This window comes from Ailuropoda melanoleuca, chromosome 8 (assembly GCF_002007445.2).
Source record: "Ailuropoda melanoleuca isolate Jingjing chromosome 8, ASM200744v2, whole genome shotgun sequence".
Taxonomy (NCBI): domain Eukaryota; kingdom Metazoa; phylum Chordata; class Mammalia; order Carnivora; family Ursidae; genus Ailuropoda; species Ailuropoda melanoleuca.
In genome coordinates, this window is record NC_048225.1 from 41,749,860 (window position 1) to 41,766,625 (window position 16,766).

The following is a 16,766-nucleotide window of genomic DNA, read 5'->3' on the forward strand; positions in this document are numbered from 1 at the left end:
CCGTAGATATCTATACCACCTCTTCTTTACCCATTCATCTATCCATAGACACTTGGGCTGCTTCCATATCTTGGCTATTGTAATAATCCTGCCATAAACATTGGTGTGCATATATCTTTTTGAATTGGTGTTTTTTGAATTCTTCGGATAAATACCCAGTAGTAGAATTACTGCATCATACAGTAGCTCTATTTTTAACGTTTTGAGGAACCTCCATACCCCACAGTGGCTGCACCAGTTTGCATTCCCACCAACAGTGCTTGAGGGTTCCTTTTTCTCCACATCCACCCAACATTTGTATTTTCTTGTGTTATTGATTTTCACCATCCTGACAGGTGTGAGGTGGTATCTCATTGTGGTTTTGATTTGCATTTCCATGATGATGAGTGGTGTGTCTGTTAACCATCTCTATGTCATTTTTAGAGAAATATCTTCCCATTTTTAACTGGATTATTTGGGTTTTTTTGGTGTTGAGTTGTATAAATTATAAATTCTTCATATATTTTGGATACTAACCCCTTATTGGATATTTCCTTTGCAAATAACTTCTCCCATTCAGTAAGTTGTTTTTTGTTCCGTTAGACCACTACCTTTCTTACATGATCCTGATTTCCAAGTAGACTTCTTATGCCCATTATACCAATGAGGACACCAAAGGTTAGAAAGATGAAGATACTTGCCCAAAGTGGTGAGTGGCTGGCTCAACCAGGGTTTGAACACCACTGCCGCAGTTAAGAACGTAAGCCCTAAAATGTAAGTCTTTCTCTAAAGCTTGACCTTCTGACTGAGAAGCCAATCTGCCCTGTCGTGTGCTGAGTCACACCATTTCTGGAGCGCACCAAAGCATGATGAAGGGGCAGGTAGCCTTTTACTTCAGTAAAAGTTAACGAGTCAGAGTCTGCAGCATTTTGTAGCAGAGTGCTCAGTGCAAGTAAGACGAGGCTGCAGGCTGCCAGTGGGAGGTGGATGAGAAAAGACACAAAGTATGGGGTCAGTAGTCACCACCACTAGATTTAAAATCAAGCTTTTAGTCACTCCAGCCCAAAGTGTAAACGGGCAGAAATTATAGAAGAGAAGGTGGAGTATAGGATGTGGGACGAGGATGATCAAAATGATGATATTGATGCTAATAGCTAACCTTTACCAGCATTTATGATGTGGTGGGCACTATTATCAGTGCCTTAGAAACTTGTCAAGTTAGTGATTTCATTTGTTACTTCTTGAATTTGATTAAAATATTTTCAAGACAACCCCAGGAGGCAGGTAACATTAATATCCTCACTAATTGAGGCACAGTGAGGGAAAGCAATTCGCCTAAGGACAGATGTCTAGAAAGGGTTGGACCTTCAATTCTAATCCCAGGAGTTTGGCTTTAGTGTCCACGGCCGCAGCTACCAGACGTTATAAACACTAACACAATATTTGAAAGGGTAGTGAAGAATTTGTAGGAATTAATGAAAGGTCAGGATTGAAAAAAGACTTTTGTAAAAAGTGTCATGTTCCCTGTATTTTGATTTAGGCTTCCTGTTTAAACCCTTGACAAATGAAATGATTACCCATTGCCCCATTTTCTTTTGTTAACCCTTTCCCTTAGTACTTTCTCTTTCTGTGAGACTTAAAGCCACTGTCTAGAGTACTTGCTGAGTTGCGATCTAGTTAAGGTCCAAAGTCAACCCAGTTTGGTCATCAAAGCAAGTATGCACAAGAAGGACATTTCAGGGTTTTTTGGCTGAAATATCCACATAATGCAGATAGCACTTACTTAAACTAAATTAGTACAAGAATGGGATATATTTCCTAAAAGCAGAATCAGACTAAGTACATGGTTACATTTTTACCAGTTATGATTTTTTTAATTTATCTTTATTTCCTTTCTTCAAATGAAGACTATTTCTAAAGTTAGCAATTTAAAACTATGTGAAATGTTGGAATATATCTTTTAAAAGTGGTCAGGTTGGGGCGCCTGGGTGGTTCAGTTGGTTAAGCATCCAACTCTTGATTTTGGCTCAGGGTCATGATCTCAGGGTCGTGAGATCGAGCCCTGTGTGGGTATCTGCACTCAGTGTAGAGTCTGCTTGAGATTCTCTCTCTCCCTCTTCCCCTACTTCCCCCACCCCTGCTCATGCTCTCTCTCTCTAAAATAAATAACATCTTTAAAATAAAAAAAAAAGTGGTCAGATATGGTTGAAATTCACCAGATATTTCTTAAGCACCAATTTCATGCAAATATTTAAGTCAATTTTTAGAATTCAGTATTTTTGAAATCCTTGATAATTATAACGTATGAGACAGGACATCGGAGGAAAATATCATTTTGACCAAAAAATTAAATAATAACCTCATCATCACTTCTCTAAACATTATCATTGCAGGCTCTTCTTATTTTTACATTTCCTCTCTGGATAAAAGTTACACCTTTAACCTAGTTGCCCAAACCTGTGTCAATCTTGACTCTTCACTTTCCTTGATGCTTCACATCCAATCAATCATATTCTCTACTTATATTACATTATCTTTCGCATTCTCACCGATATCACCATGGATCAGAACTCCATAAGCTATCGTCTGAATTATTGACTAAGGTCCTAAATCTCTATTATCGATACACCAACCTGCCCCAACAGCTGCCAGAGTCATCTTTCTAAACTGCAAATTTGATCACATTACCCAACCTTCAAATAGTAGGTATACAACCCATAAAATATAAAAATCTAAAACTCTTTTACATAGCTCACAAAGCCCTTAAAGACCTGGGCCTTCAAGACTTGACCTTCTCAAACTGAGGTCCAGCTACGAAGCTACTCCACCAATCCCCAAATGTCCCCTCACCAGCGCTCCTCCAAACACATATTAAATATCCCACCCAATCCTGATGTCCCCTCCACCACTGCTGAAAAGCCTCAGCTGTTTCCTTGTTTGGTATGCTCCTGCCTATGTATATTCTATTCTTTTTCCGTTTACTAATACCTGTGTTTATCTTCCTTCTACCTAGAAAACACCTTTTTACCCTCCAATTCCTAACTCAAATATTATATCTCTTTTAAAAACTGCATTTCCATTGGACTTGCTGGGTCCCTTCATGTAGAGCCCTCGAACTGCATTATATTTGTTTGCTTTTCTCCCTGCTAGACTGTAAGTTTCTTGTAGGCATTGCTTTCTATGTCTTCATCATCAGCAACTAACACAGTGGCTGTTTCAAAAGGTTCTCTAGGGATGCCTGGGTGGCTCAGTTGGTGGGGCATCTGCCTTCAGCTCAGTTTGTGATCTCAGGGTCTGGGATCGAGCCCCACATCAGACTATCTGCTTAGCAGGGAGGCTGCTTCTCCCTTGCCCTCTCCCTCTGTGCTCTTTCTTTCATTCTCTCTCAAAAAAAAAATCTTAAAAAAAAAAGTTCTCTAATAAATATGTGAGCAAAGATTCACCTTTCTAGCCTCTGATAAAGATCTAGTTCCTCACCTAATGGTGAATCAGCACTCATAGTTCACTTTCCAAGAGAATAAGTCAACTTGTCAAGTCTTGCTCTACCACTGCCTGATAATATAACATTTAAATATATTTCCGTTATATTTAACAGAGATTAAATATATCTCACCAGGTAGGTAGAGGTAAATGCTAAGAAGATTTTGATCGGGTGGGTTGTAGTATTACGAATGATACGTTTCAGGTATTTAACTTGGGGGAAGAGAAATGCTTTGAAATGATTAATTAAATGCTTTGGTTCTGCAATAATTGAAGTATATTTGTGGAACTATAAAAGACTATGTCTGGATGATTTTGATGAATTGCATCTAAAACATTCCCTTTGTATAATGAATTGATATTCTTGAATGCTGTGATTACACTGAATTTTAATTTGCAAGTGACGTTAATGATTTCATTTGTTACTTCTTAAATTTGATTAAAATATTTTCAATTAAGTGATATAAAGTGTCTGGGTGGTGGGGCAAACTAAGCTTTTTTTTTTTTCAAAATTTTGTTTCCAGAAATGTTCTTTTTATTTGCATTAGCCCTGCTTGGAAGTGAGCTAGCTACACCAGATCTGGGGCATGCAAGTCGTATCTCTTTCAGAACATAAGATTTCATACCAAAAGAAAGTATGCCTTAGGCAAAATTCTGTGAGTTAATGATTCTTCCTCTTTCCTCCAACTCCATTCCCTTGGTAAAGATGGAATTGTTGAGGAAGAAATAAGAAATGGGAAGATAAGAATATCCTTTTCTCTAGCTTCTTGGCTAAAATAGTTTTTCCACTTTTCTTGAGTCACTTGGCCACCAATTGCTCTTGCATTCCTGCCAATTTCCCCCAACACATACACACGCACCAGAAGAGAACGAATATTTATCGAGCTCCTTCAGTGTGCTCTGAACTAGTACATATGTCATTTAATTTGTACAACAACCTTGAAAAGTAAAGATATGCTAATTTTTATAGCCATGGAAATGGAGACTCAGAGACATGAAAAAATTTTTCCAAGATTATACAAGCCTGTGATTGAGGTGAGTGAAACTCATGACTGCCAGGCTACTCCTCATGCTCTTCGTACTCTGCCTTATTATATTCTCCGTTATTCTTCAGCTGGAAAAAAAAAATTCCTGTTGGTCTGCAAAGGGGGGATTATTTATCAATTTCAACTCTCAGTGATCTACTAAAAAAAATCACAGAGGAGGTGGCATTGAAAAGAAAGCTAAGTAGAAGCATTTGAGTTGCTTAGGTAGGGGAAGGCATTCCAGCAAGAGATAACAGCAAGCACAAAGGTACAGAGTTTAGGGCTACGTGGGGCCACTTCCTGTCTCCTAGCTGTCTCTCTACGATCAATCCATGGCCCGTGGCTCCTTTCTCCTTGTGTTCTTTTCTTTGGAGAATCCAACCATCATTGCACTTTCAATTCTCAAGTATTCCTCCGTAGCTCTAGTTGTTAGTCTTCACATAGCAACAGGATAGTACCATCTTCATAACTGGCATCATTTCAACCTCAGCACATCCAAAACTCACTCTTTTATACCAAATAAATTATTCTGTAATATTCTTCTGTCTTTCTGTCTTCTGTTAAATGCAACTAATGCTACTTCCCAGTCTCAAAATGTTAGCCATCCTTAATTTGTCCTTGTCCTCAACTTAAACATATTTAATCAGATATTAGATGCTATTAAGATATTACATGCTATTTAAAAAACATTTTCAAATAATACATAATACATTTTATATACATTGCCCCATTGAAGATCAAGCCAAAGTTATATGAGTTATATGAGGACTCAGATTATATTTCAATACCCTGATATTATTAATCAAGTACATCTAGCCAGTATTAATTGAGAATGTGCTGTGTGCCAGGAACTGATTTAAACTTTGAGGATAAAGTGCTGAACAAAATATGCTGAGACTAATAGGTTAAAGAGATCCATCTGGTTTCTAGAGCTAGAATAGAATGTAGAGTGGAAAAAAGATTAAAGAAAGAAATCAGTTAGACATCCATTGTGACAGGCTAGGTAAGAGATTATAATGATTTCAAGAAGGAAGTGTAGTGATAGGACTAATCATTGAGTTGTATATAATGGAAAGAGAAAAATTAAAGATGAGATCAGGGTTTATGACCTATAAATACGTAAATGGGAGGATTGGGACTGTTGTAATTCAGACTTAGGGAAGAGTTTTGAAGGGTAAAATCAAGTGTTCAGTTTTGGACACATTAGGACTATGTCTTATAAGCTTAGAGAAGTCCAGGCTGGAGATTAAAATAAAGGATTGGGGGGAGCCATCCACATGTGATGATAAGAGGATTAAATGAGGAGAAACTTGGGACCAGAGATGATCCCAAGGTAAAAGAGAGAGGTTTGAAGAAAATATGAGTTTGGTTTTGGAATTGTTAAATTCAAGATTTCCAAGAGAATATCTAAGTGAACAAGTTCTGCAGACTAGACAAAGAATTCCCGAAGAATAGACCAACTACCCCTGACCCCCAGATGCAAGCAGTGACACAAAAGACAAAAGAATGATTCATAAACAAAGAAGTAGTCAGTAGCTCCAGCTAAGTCAAACTAGATAGACTCAAGGGCCATCTTTACTGGATATGGCAACCCGGTGTTGGTGCGGGCTTTGACAAAAAGCAATTTAGGCCCCAGATACTTTGAGGAAGTTCTTTGTCTCCCAGAGGCCCACGCTAAGACAGAAATCATTGTTCATTCATCAGGTAGAACACTTTCATCAGTCGGCTACTGAATTCCATAGAATACATTTTGATGTAACATGTAAACTACTGTGATGCATGTAGAATACCCATAATTGGGAACCTGTTGGTACCAAGCATACCGAGACCCCACGGCAGCCTTCTCAAAACCTCCACTTGTGATGGGTTTCCGTTCTTGACATCCTCCTTGCTTGCTGACCCCCGAGTACCATATCCCTAAACCCATGACACCATACAGCCACAAGTTTATAAGATGGGGATGACAAGAGCAGACAAGGAAACCCTGGGAGCTGGCAGCCCAGCCCTGAGCATGGTCCACCGGAGGACTGCGCTGCCAAAAGCCGATCACACGGAGTCTTGAGAAGTGTGAGATGAACAAGGCCCCCTAGAGGGCAGCAGAGCCTCATAGGAAGGGGGAGAAATAACGAAAGGGGGGGTATTTCACCAGAGGAGACACAAGAGGGCAATGCACACTTTTACGGAGAACGGGATCCAAATTAAACTTAATGAATTGGTAAGAGGATCTAAGTTGTATACCAGACAACAAAAACAAGTTGGCTGGAAAGAGTTGGGCGTAAGTCAGTCACAGGAAAGCAAGGTTCTCTGCTCAGTGCATGTTTTTTATCCCGACAGTAATAATAAACAGGTTCTGTTTGCTAAGAACCTATTATTCATCATGTTGTCTGCTGTGAGCTAGACAATATTTTAGGCACTGGAGATAATAAAGATGAATATAATACTGTCCTTCCCCTAGACAATGCCTCTCCTCAAAGCTGAGCCAGAGATGTAAACAAATAATGTCAGTATAGAGTTGTAGGTGCTTCCAGTCTTTGGTGAGGGCACACAGGGGCACAGAAAAGGACATAGTTATCTAAGAGCAGACAGGAAAGGCCTCAAAGGACAACATGATATTATGGGTCCTGTTTGTAGTGTTTTTTTCTCCCTTGTGATTTCTCTAGGTCTTCTCTGAAATAATCTTTTTTCCCTCCTCACTTATTCTTTCAATCAGCACATTTCTTTTATGAAAGCCTGCCAGGTTCTAGGCACCACGTGGGCACAGGGATACAGATGTGGCTCTGATGTGGCACTAACAGGCAGAGCAATAAGCCTGCTCGCATTGGTTTTCCTCCTCCTCCCCCTGTCTTCACCCTCTCTCTAAGGATGGAGAAAGCTAAGCCTTTCAGTCCCATAGGTCCTGTGTGAGAAGAAAGAAAACAGAAAAATAACATCATGGGGCACCTGGGTGGCTCAGTCAGTTAAGCATCCGACTCTTGATTTTGGCTCAGGTTGTGATCTCAGTGTCCTGAGATCAAGCCCATGTGAGGCTCTGTGCTCATTGGGAGTCTGCTGGAGCTTCTTTTTCTCCCTCTGTCCTTCCCCCACTAGCTCACGCACATGCATACACACACACACTCTGTCTCTCTCTCAAATAAATAAATACAAACTTAAAAAAAAGGAAAAAAAATAACATCATGTCTTTTCACTTAAGCATTCAACAACCTGTGACTGCACAATGTGCCACTCGGGCCAGGTTAAATTAGAATTCCATCATGACACTTGCCATTTTAGTTCTATGATCAGTCAGTCTTGGCCGCATGTGGTGGTGTTATCTTCACCCTGGATTTAGTGTTCTCTGACTGTTTATGGCATCCATGTTTGTCATCCCCATTAGATTATAAACTCTTTGAGATCAGAGGCTGGGAAACGTGTTTTCTTAATGTCAACTACAGAACCAAGCACTATGCTAAATATCTAGAAGACACACGATATGTGTCTCAGTATGTTATTTATAAGAAGGACCTACTGTCGAATTCCAACATCAATATTCATCAGCTATGTGAACTATAGTTCTCTTCTGAATAAAGTCATCACTACCCCTCCCCAGGGTTGTAAGGATACTTGAGACAATATACAAAAACTCCTCACAGCCTGGCACTTAAGTTTGCCCCCTCTCCTCTTCCTATTCTTTGGATTCTCCTTGATTTTTTGAAATTGAGTTTTCTTTTCCCTTTTAGTTATCCCTTCGTCAATTTTGGTTCTAGTGTTCTCTAGAGTACAGGCCTTAGAGTTTGACAGCTCAGATAATGTGTCTGGCTTTGCCCCCTCTTACTGTGTGAATTTCAGCAAGTTACTTAACCATTGTGTGGCTGTTTCTTTATCTGTAAAGTGAGGATGATAATAGTACCTACCTCACAATGTCTTTCTGAAATTAAATCCTAAAATCCTCATGCAAAATATCAACACTATGAGTTAAATAGTATTGCTCCCATTATTCAAGGAGAAAATTTAAGAAAAGTTATATAAGTTACTCAAAATCATACAGATAGTAAGGGATATTGCTAGGAATTGAACTCATGTTGACTAACTCCAAAACAAGTACCCTTAATTGCCTTGATTTATTGCCTATCTCAAGCAAACTAAAACCCAGCATGTTTAGAAAAACTTGGAGAACTACCTATATGTGTGTGTTTGTATATGATTATTTAGACATTTGTGTGCAATTGTGTGTGTATGTGTGTATTCATATGAGTTTATATGTATATATGTGGTACATATGATGCTATGTAACTGCATACTATTTGCTTATCACACTCTGCCATGATAAACTCCTGTACTTCCAGATCACTGAACTACAAGCTCAGTACTTGGTATATAATGAGTACTCAAGAAACAAGTAAATTTACTAAAGAAAAGACCTTATAGCATCATTTTTATGTAATGTTTCTTTGGGTGTCTCCCATTATGAAATTAAAGCAATCACTCTCAATTTATTGTGATAGACACTGAACAATGTGGAATCTGCTCAGAAATGGCAAAATCAGTAAATCCATCTGTTGTAGTTATATGTGATTATAATAAACCATAGGACATTATCTGAAAACCAGGAGAGGTTTAACTGCCTTTATGAAAATGATACTATTAAAACAATGAAACGAAGGGAGGTGGAAAGGCAGTCCTTAGTCCAGACTTGGGATTTTAGTACATTCTGTCCAGTGCACTAGAGTAGAGATGATTTTTGTAAAGCTCCCATAAGTCAGAGCACAACTCAGCAAACCCAGACTTGCCACAACTGCTCCCCTCTCTCTGGGGGTCGTCCCCACTCTCAGGCAGCTGCCACAGTCACAGGAAGCAGAACCCCCCTGCACTCCTCAGCCCCTCACAGGCACACAGGGACTAGGAACACTGCAACCTCCCTCTGTCACCCCTACCTCCTCCTGGTCCTGTCAAAATCAAGTGATTTTTAAGCCTCAGAGAAAGGGGAACTAAGATTCTTGGCAACACTTGGAAGCACTTTTTATTTGTCCTGCAGTCCTCAAGAGACGAGAAGTAAAGAACAGGAAAAGTTCTTTGTGTGGCTGTGGGGCTGGAGCAAAGAAGAGGACAGAGGAGGAAAGGAGGGTGGCCAACAGAACAAGTCTGTTGTGATCAGAATCGGTGAAGGGCTGTGTATACAACAGAAAGGGAAAGGCAGTTTAGATGGAGGTGGGCTTGGATACATATTACAGCCTCGCCTTTGATAAATGTTCTCGCTTTTACCATTTCCGCAGCTGCAATCATGCAAAAAAGCATTCGCTGAGTTGCTGCTGTATGCCAGGCCCTGCACTAGATGCTTGCCAAAGGAACACGCATGCCCTTTCTCCTGTAAAGTTTAAGTTTAAGATAATGAGCTAGTAGGCAAACTGATGTCTAATTAGAATTTGAAATAAGTGTTCCGAAGGAAGAGAACAGGGTGCTAAAAACCAACAGGAGAGAAGGGTTGAGACAAAGAAAAGAACCTCTTCTGTCTGCATTTCACTTTCATATCCAGCGTACATTCCTGTAGCCTGAGTTAGGGCCTGTGGGAGCACTGAGATCCTGAGAGCGAGGTCTGGGTGGTAGTAAAAATCAAAGATTCATTAACCCACAAGATGTAATGAGGATCATCCAGGTCCTATCCCATAGGAGGACTCATCTCTTCGTAAGTCTCCTAGGGGACATGTGGAGGAAACAGGACAAAATATTTTGCATCAGAATTGTCTGGGGAAAACCTGCCAGGTTATAGAAGTTCTTAGAACAACAACAAAAAAATGTATAAAAGTACCATTAATACGCCCCTGTTAAGAATAAGAACTTTACATAATCTCTCACACCTGATCCCCAACATTTCCATCTGGCAGGAGGGGCAACTGTAACTCGGAGAACATTAGCAAGTCCACTAGTATAACACAGCTGGGTTATGGTTCCCTTGTGGGAGAGGAAGCAAACTTGGGGAAGCAGTAGATTCAAGTTTTGTTCTGTTTTGTTTTTAAGATGTATTTATTTATTTTATTTTTTATTTTTAAAAATATTTTATTTATTTATTTGAGAAAAAGAGAGAGCATGAGTGGAGGCAGGTACAGAGGGAGAAGCCACTCCCTGACCAGATGGGAGCCCTACACAGGGCCCCAGGACCACGACCTGAGCCAAAGGCAGATGCTTAACAGACTGAACCACCCAGGCAACCTGACTGATTGATTAAGATTTTACTCATTTATTTGTCAGAGCAAGAGAGAGAGAGAAAGAGCACAAGCAGGGGGAGCAGCAGACAAAGGGAGAAGCAGGCTCCCCGCTGAGCAAGGAGCCTAACACAGGACTCAATCCCAGGACTCTGGGATCATGACCTGAGTCAAAGGCAGATGCTCAACCGAGCCACCCCGGTGTTCCTGATTTATTTATTTTAGAGACAGAGCACAAGCAAGCGAGCAGGTAGGGAGGAAAGAGGGGCAGAGGGAGAAAATCTCAAGCAGACTCCCTCCCCCACCCCCCGACACATGGGGCTCAATCTCACAACACAGGAGATCATAACCTGAGTCGAAACCAAAAGTCGGACACTTAACCGACTGAGCCACCCAGGCACCCCAGTAGATTCAAGTTTTGTAAAACTTAAGGTCATACAATTTGGGGAAGAGATTCTATTTAAGAAAAAGATAACAGAATGTGAATAAAAAATAGAAACAGGGCCTTGCAAGGGACTGTTGTAAGTGAGGGCCCCTGATTCTCTGCTTCCACAGAGAAACACTGAGGTTTGGGCTCCAACCGACCCCAGAGTGAGAAAATGAAGTTACTAAAGTGCAGATTGTTACCAAGGTCAGTATGGGAGAGGGGAAGCTTTCACTAGTGTAAAAAGGGTCAAAGGAAGAGCAGAAGCAGGGGCTTAAGCCAGGAGATCAGCAAAAAGATAAAAGGGTTCAAAAATAGCACATTCCCGGTGTGCCTTCAGCCATTTAAGACAGAACCAGGCCTCAGACATGGCCCCATTAGTGTTGGTAACCAGCATTTTAGTGAGAAACAATATGCATCAGAGTTAACCAATCTGGTAACCTTGGGTAAATCACTTTATCTCCCTGAGTTCTGGCTCTTCCTCATTTGTACAACAGGAAAATCAGTAGTACCTAATGTGTAGAGCTGTTGAGTGATTAAATCAGTTAAGTTTGGGTACTCAGAATGTGTCTGGTACATTCCCAGTGCTCAGTAAATATTGGTTCTTCTTGTCATTACCCAGCTTGGTCTAACTCCAAAGCTTTTCCAGCTGTTCATGCACAAAAATGTTAGGAAAAATTCCTGTTGGAAAAAGAACTCATCAGTTCTCAGGAAGACTAAATTATTTTATCTGAAAATCCCTCAGTCCTAAGAGAGAAGCCAGCAACTTGTAATTAATGCTTTGCCCCAAGGAATCTTTAGGCTGATCCTATTCTCTTCTGGAGATCCTCTCTCTGGTCAATCAACATTGTGCTCCTCCCTGAAAAGTTTTCCCTGTGGAGGATGTTGTGTAAGCTTGTAAAGCACCTTAGAATTAGTTTTAAAATCTCTACCTTCCTGGGTTTCTATTGTGAAACAAATAATGTCAAAAAAAAAAAAAAAGCACATGGAGGAAGGCAATGACTTCAGATGATTCATATCTGAAAACAAGTTCTCATCATAAATGGGATTAAAATACATCCTTGGGGAATTTTCTGGAAGCTAAATGAAAGGCTTTACTCAATACCAAATTTAACACATTTCCGTAATATTGCTATGCTATAATTTATTAAACCATTCTCCAGCGGTTTGTTCTTGTTTTGTTTAGTTTCTGCTATTTTTCCACAACACTGAAAGGAATAATCTTTGTACAGAAGCCTTTGAGCTTCTGTTGAATTATTTCCTTAGAATTAATCCCTACGAATAGAATTACTGGACCAATATAGCTGATTCTTTACATTTTAATTGCTTATTTGCATTGCTTCCCCACCTGTCAACTTCTACCACCCTTTTATTTTATAGAGGGCAGAGCAGTATGTTCCCTGGCAGCCTCTCAAATACTTTCCCAACTTATGTTCATCTCTGACATTATTTTCTCAGGCTATTAATCATGCTTATTTTTTTGTTTTTAATCTGACATCTCTGAGTGAATCAACTTGACATTGCAAGTCAGGACAAAAGTTATTTCTTTTCTGGATACGGAGGCCACAAGATCTGTTGGAACTAGTAGTAAGCCATTTGAATATATTTACTTAGGTACAGACACAGAGAGGGCAGAAAGAGGAGATTGAATTAGGGAATAACTTTGTAATCATGAACTAGATTTGCCCTTACTCTTTCCCTTTAAAATGAAGATCTGTAAGGACTTCCCTTCTGTCTTCAGCTAGAAATCTCCCCTGAGTCTTTGCCTTGAAAGATGAACTTGGAATTTCCTTCAGTTCTCTTTGTAACACTTTACAGAGTTGTTGAAAAAGTCTACCACCTCATCCTGTGTGTCTTCTGATATGGTGCAGTATCCCCTACATCAACAATGATTGACAGTTGTTCTCAGCAATGCCTCTTTGACCTTCAGATTTTTGTGTATTCCCTTGTAGGTAAACTCTAGTCAGAGGAATGGCAGTCTGTTTCCATGTTAGCAGGGGACCTGGAGGGTGATCTGTTCTACTTGGCCATGGTGTAGTCAAATCTGACCTTTGAAAATAAAAAAAAAAACAGGTTTATATTGAGCTCAAAGCCCCGCTGTATTAAGTACACACTATTCCCTTCATGTATGACATTTTCAGTCCCTCAAATGGGTTATCAGATTTTTTAGAAAAGTTTCCCTTTTTTTTTTCAGTGTAAAATGACATTAAGAAGTGAGGTGTCAATAAAAAGCATGACGTTTGGAGGTAGAACATGTGGTTTCTAGCCCTGTTTCTGTGAATGGCCATTATGGAGACTTGGTCAGACTGTAAAGCGTTCTGAGCCACAGGCTCTCCTGAAGGATGAGGATAATAATTACTTTGTTTGTTAAGAGAATCAATTGGTACAAGAAACATTTTCTATGATATTGGAAATGCTGTCCACATGTATATCAGAGTTTCCCTCCTTACTTTATCTCTGTCAGCATCCAAAATTAGGATAGTTCTAAAGGTGATATGTCAAATCTGGAAAATAAAATGCAGTGGGTTGCACTCTGCCTCATACATTTTAAAATTAGAAACTGTGTTTTTGGATGATCGCTAACGAGGTTACCCAAGGGTAGGTGTCTGATCTGAACTATGCCTGGAGTCCAAAAGCTGAGGCTAGGCTGGTGTTTGAGTAGCCAGCATGGGAACAAAGCTGAATGTTTCCAAAGCTGTTATGAAAATCCGTACTGGGATGGAGGGGAACTGTTAGGAAGGCCCATACTGGGAAAGAGGGAAAGGGAAACAATGACTAAAAACTAAAGGCAGAAACATTCTGTCCAAAGCCAGGAAGGCAAAGGGAAAACTAGGAAATAAAATCTGGCTCCAAGCTCAGACATGATGGCATCTGGAAGAGAATTCCAAAATCATCAGAGAGCCAGGACCACCTTTACATGGGTCTAGAACTGGACTAGGTAAGGGAGGAGCACATAGGGACACAGCTTTGTATTCTTTGTTTTTCCTGATACTTTCTTAGTCTAGTGACAGGAAAAGTGATTGAGGAAAATCTCTGGCAAATCCATGCAGACTGAGGCCAATGCTAATAAACATGTGACCAAAAGCTTTATTGAAGTACTTTTCGGTGCTCTGACTTATGATAGTTCCCATTAAAGTTTGAAAGTGTAAGACTAAACCCATAGTAACTAGTTACTTTTGTTTCCTGGACCCAATTCCCATGTATGTATGTGTCGGGAGTGTGGGCACTTCCCATACCAATAAGCAATTCTCTTGACCAGCTGGGCGTCCTATAATTCACATCAACTCTGGCACTTTCAAGCTGGAGATGCCACAGGTCTAGGGTTCAGTCCTACAAGATTGTCTCCCCTCCACGACCCCTTCTGAAGCCAGTCACAAGCCCAGGCTATCACCTGGACTTCTGACCGACCAGCTGTAGATTGGAGGTTCCAACGACCCCCTCCTTGGACTTCTGAGATGGTTGCAAGTCAGGTTGTTACCTATATTTCTGACCAACTGGCTATAAACCAGAGATTCTCATGACCCCCTCCTCAGATTTGAGTAATTTCCTCAAGTGGCTCACAGAACTCAGGGAAACATTTTACTACCAGAACACAGATTTCTTGTAGGACATCCCTCAGGAACAGCCAGATGGAACAGATGCATAGACAAGGTCTGTGGAGCTTCTGCGCCCTCCCCAGGCTGGCCACCCTCCCAGCACCTCCACGTGTGCACCAATCCAGACACTTTCCAAACCTGTCCTTTTGGGGTTTTATGGAGGCTTTATTACAAAGGCATGATAGATTACATCATCAACCACTGGTGGTTGAACTCAGTCTCCAGGCCACCTCCCCTCCCCGGAGGCAAGGGGGGTGGGACTGGAAGTTCCAACCCTCTAATCACTTGGCTGGCCGCACTGGAAACCAGCCTCCATCCTTAAGTGCTTTTGGAACTCAGCTTATTCACATAACAAAAGGCATCTTTATGACTCTCAACACTTAGGAAATTCCACCGGTTCGGAGAACCCTGAGCCCGAACAGTGGAAGAAGACCAAATATATCAAAGAAATATCTATATTCTCATATATATTTAGTCATCTGCATTACTTATATTTGGTTATTTGAATAACCAAAATGTATTTTTCTTATAAATCACCATATTACATGGGTTAGGACTACAATTACCATGGCTTCCAGTAAATTAACAGCAGTGTTTGTACCATGGTTATAAGGGCCATTTGTTTAGGTGTTCCCTAAATGTGGGTTATCGAGAAAAAAATCCTTTGTTCTACCCAATCTATCTCCCTCTTTTTCTTCCTATACAAAATCTAACTCTATGAAGATTCTTAAACTTTTTTATATATGGTAGTATATATTAAAAGGAACAGTATTTAAAAGAAGACAAATGATTAAGTAAAGACTAAAGCATTTGTTAGTAACTTGCTTCTTTAGGGTCTTCATAAATATACACACATACACACACACAGAGAGAACTTATAAATATCCAAACCTAATGCAGTAAACAACCTTAGAAATTCTTAGACTCAGCTGTGGTAGAGAAAGTAACAAAAGCAAAGTAAAATCTAGGGGGATTTGGCATCAGAGAATCTAAAACCTAATTCAAAATGGCTGACATGATAAGACTTACATAAAAAGAAGTTCTGAGATGAAACAGGCTAATTCCATTGCTCAGAGATACTATGTAGGGCCTACATTCTTCTAATCTTTCGTGCCACCATTTTTTAGAATGTTGGCTTATCTTCTCTCATGCCTACAACATGGGTGTAGCATTGCTAAGTACCACACCAAACAATTGTCCATAGCAAGAAGAGACCAGGGTTTCCAGTGTTTCCTTTGCCAAGAGTAAAAAAAAAAGAAAGAAAGAAAGAAAGAAAGAAAGAAACTGTTCTTAGAAATCTCCAGAAGACCCTCTCTCATGATCACTGGCTGAAACTGGTAAACAACATGCACCTTCCCCCCCCTTCTCCACTACACCGTGAATGCTGTGAAGAGGGACCTGTGGATTATTTAACTCTGTATCTCCAGGCCAAAGTGCATTGTCTAGAATTAAATGGATGCTCAACTAAAGTCTATTGAATAAGGTAATCCATTCCATCCACTTGGCTTGATTTAGTGAGCCATTTTTATTCAAATGCTAAAGACTTTTAACATTTTAAAAGAAAATTAAGAGAGGAAGGCCTCTATCCCGGACTAATAATGATTTTGCTTTTGTTGCATTTTGTTTTATTTCATATTAATTTTGAGACAGAAAGAAAAGAAACTTAGGGGAAAGATGACTATACCAAGGGTAAACAAGTCTGCTGACACCAAGTCACTTTATCACTGCCTTTGAACACTAGAGGTATGGATGAAGTGGCATCACATCAAGCTCCAGTTTTAGAAAGGAAAAGGCAATAAACCTTAAGAGTCTTGGGCCCTTGCAAGCTCTAACAGTTATTCTTTACCAGTAAGCCTTGTGACGTTGGTCAAGTCAGTTGAATTAAGTCTCAGCTTCCTCATCTGGCAAATGAGCATAACTGTACCCTCTTTAGTTACCCACAGGCTTAAACTGATGAATAAAAAAAGATTATTTCTGTGAAAGCATGTTGGCTATAAAAACTGTCATTCAGATATAAAGGCTCATCTTGATTCACCATATAGCATAATGTTGGGAATCTTATAATTTACTTTAGACAAAGAAATAT

The 16,766-nt window shown here is 40.0% G+C and overlaps 1 protein-coding gene across 1 annotated transcript in view; it reads left to right on the forward strand.

Moving 5' to 3' along the window:
* GRM5 (glutamate metabotropic receptor 5) overlaps positions 1 to 16,766 on the forward strand; it is a 522,903-nt gene that overhangs the window by 482,057 nt on the left and 24,080 nt on the right.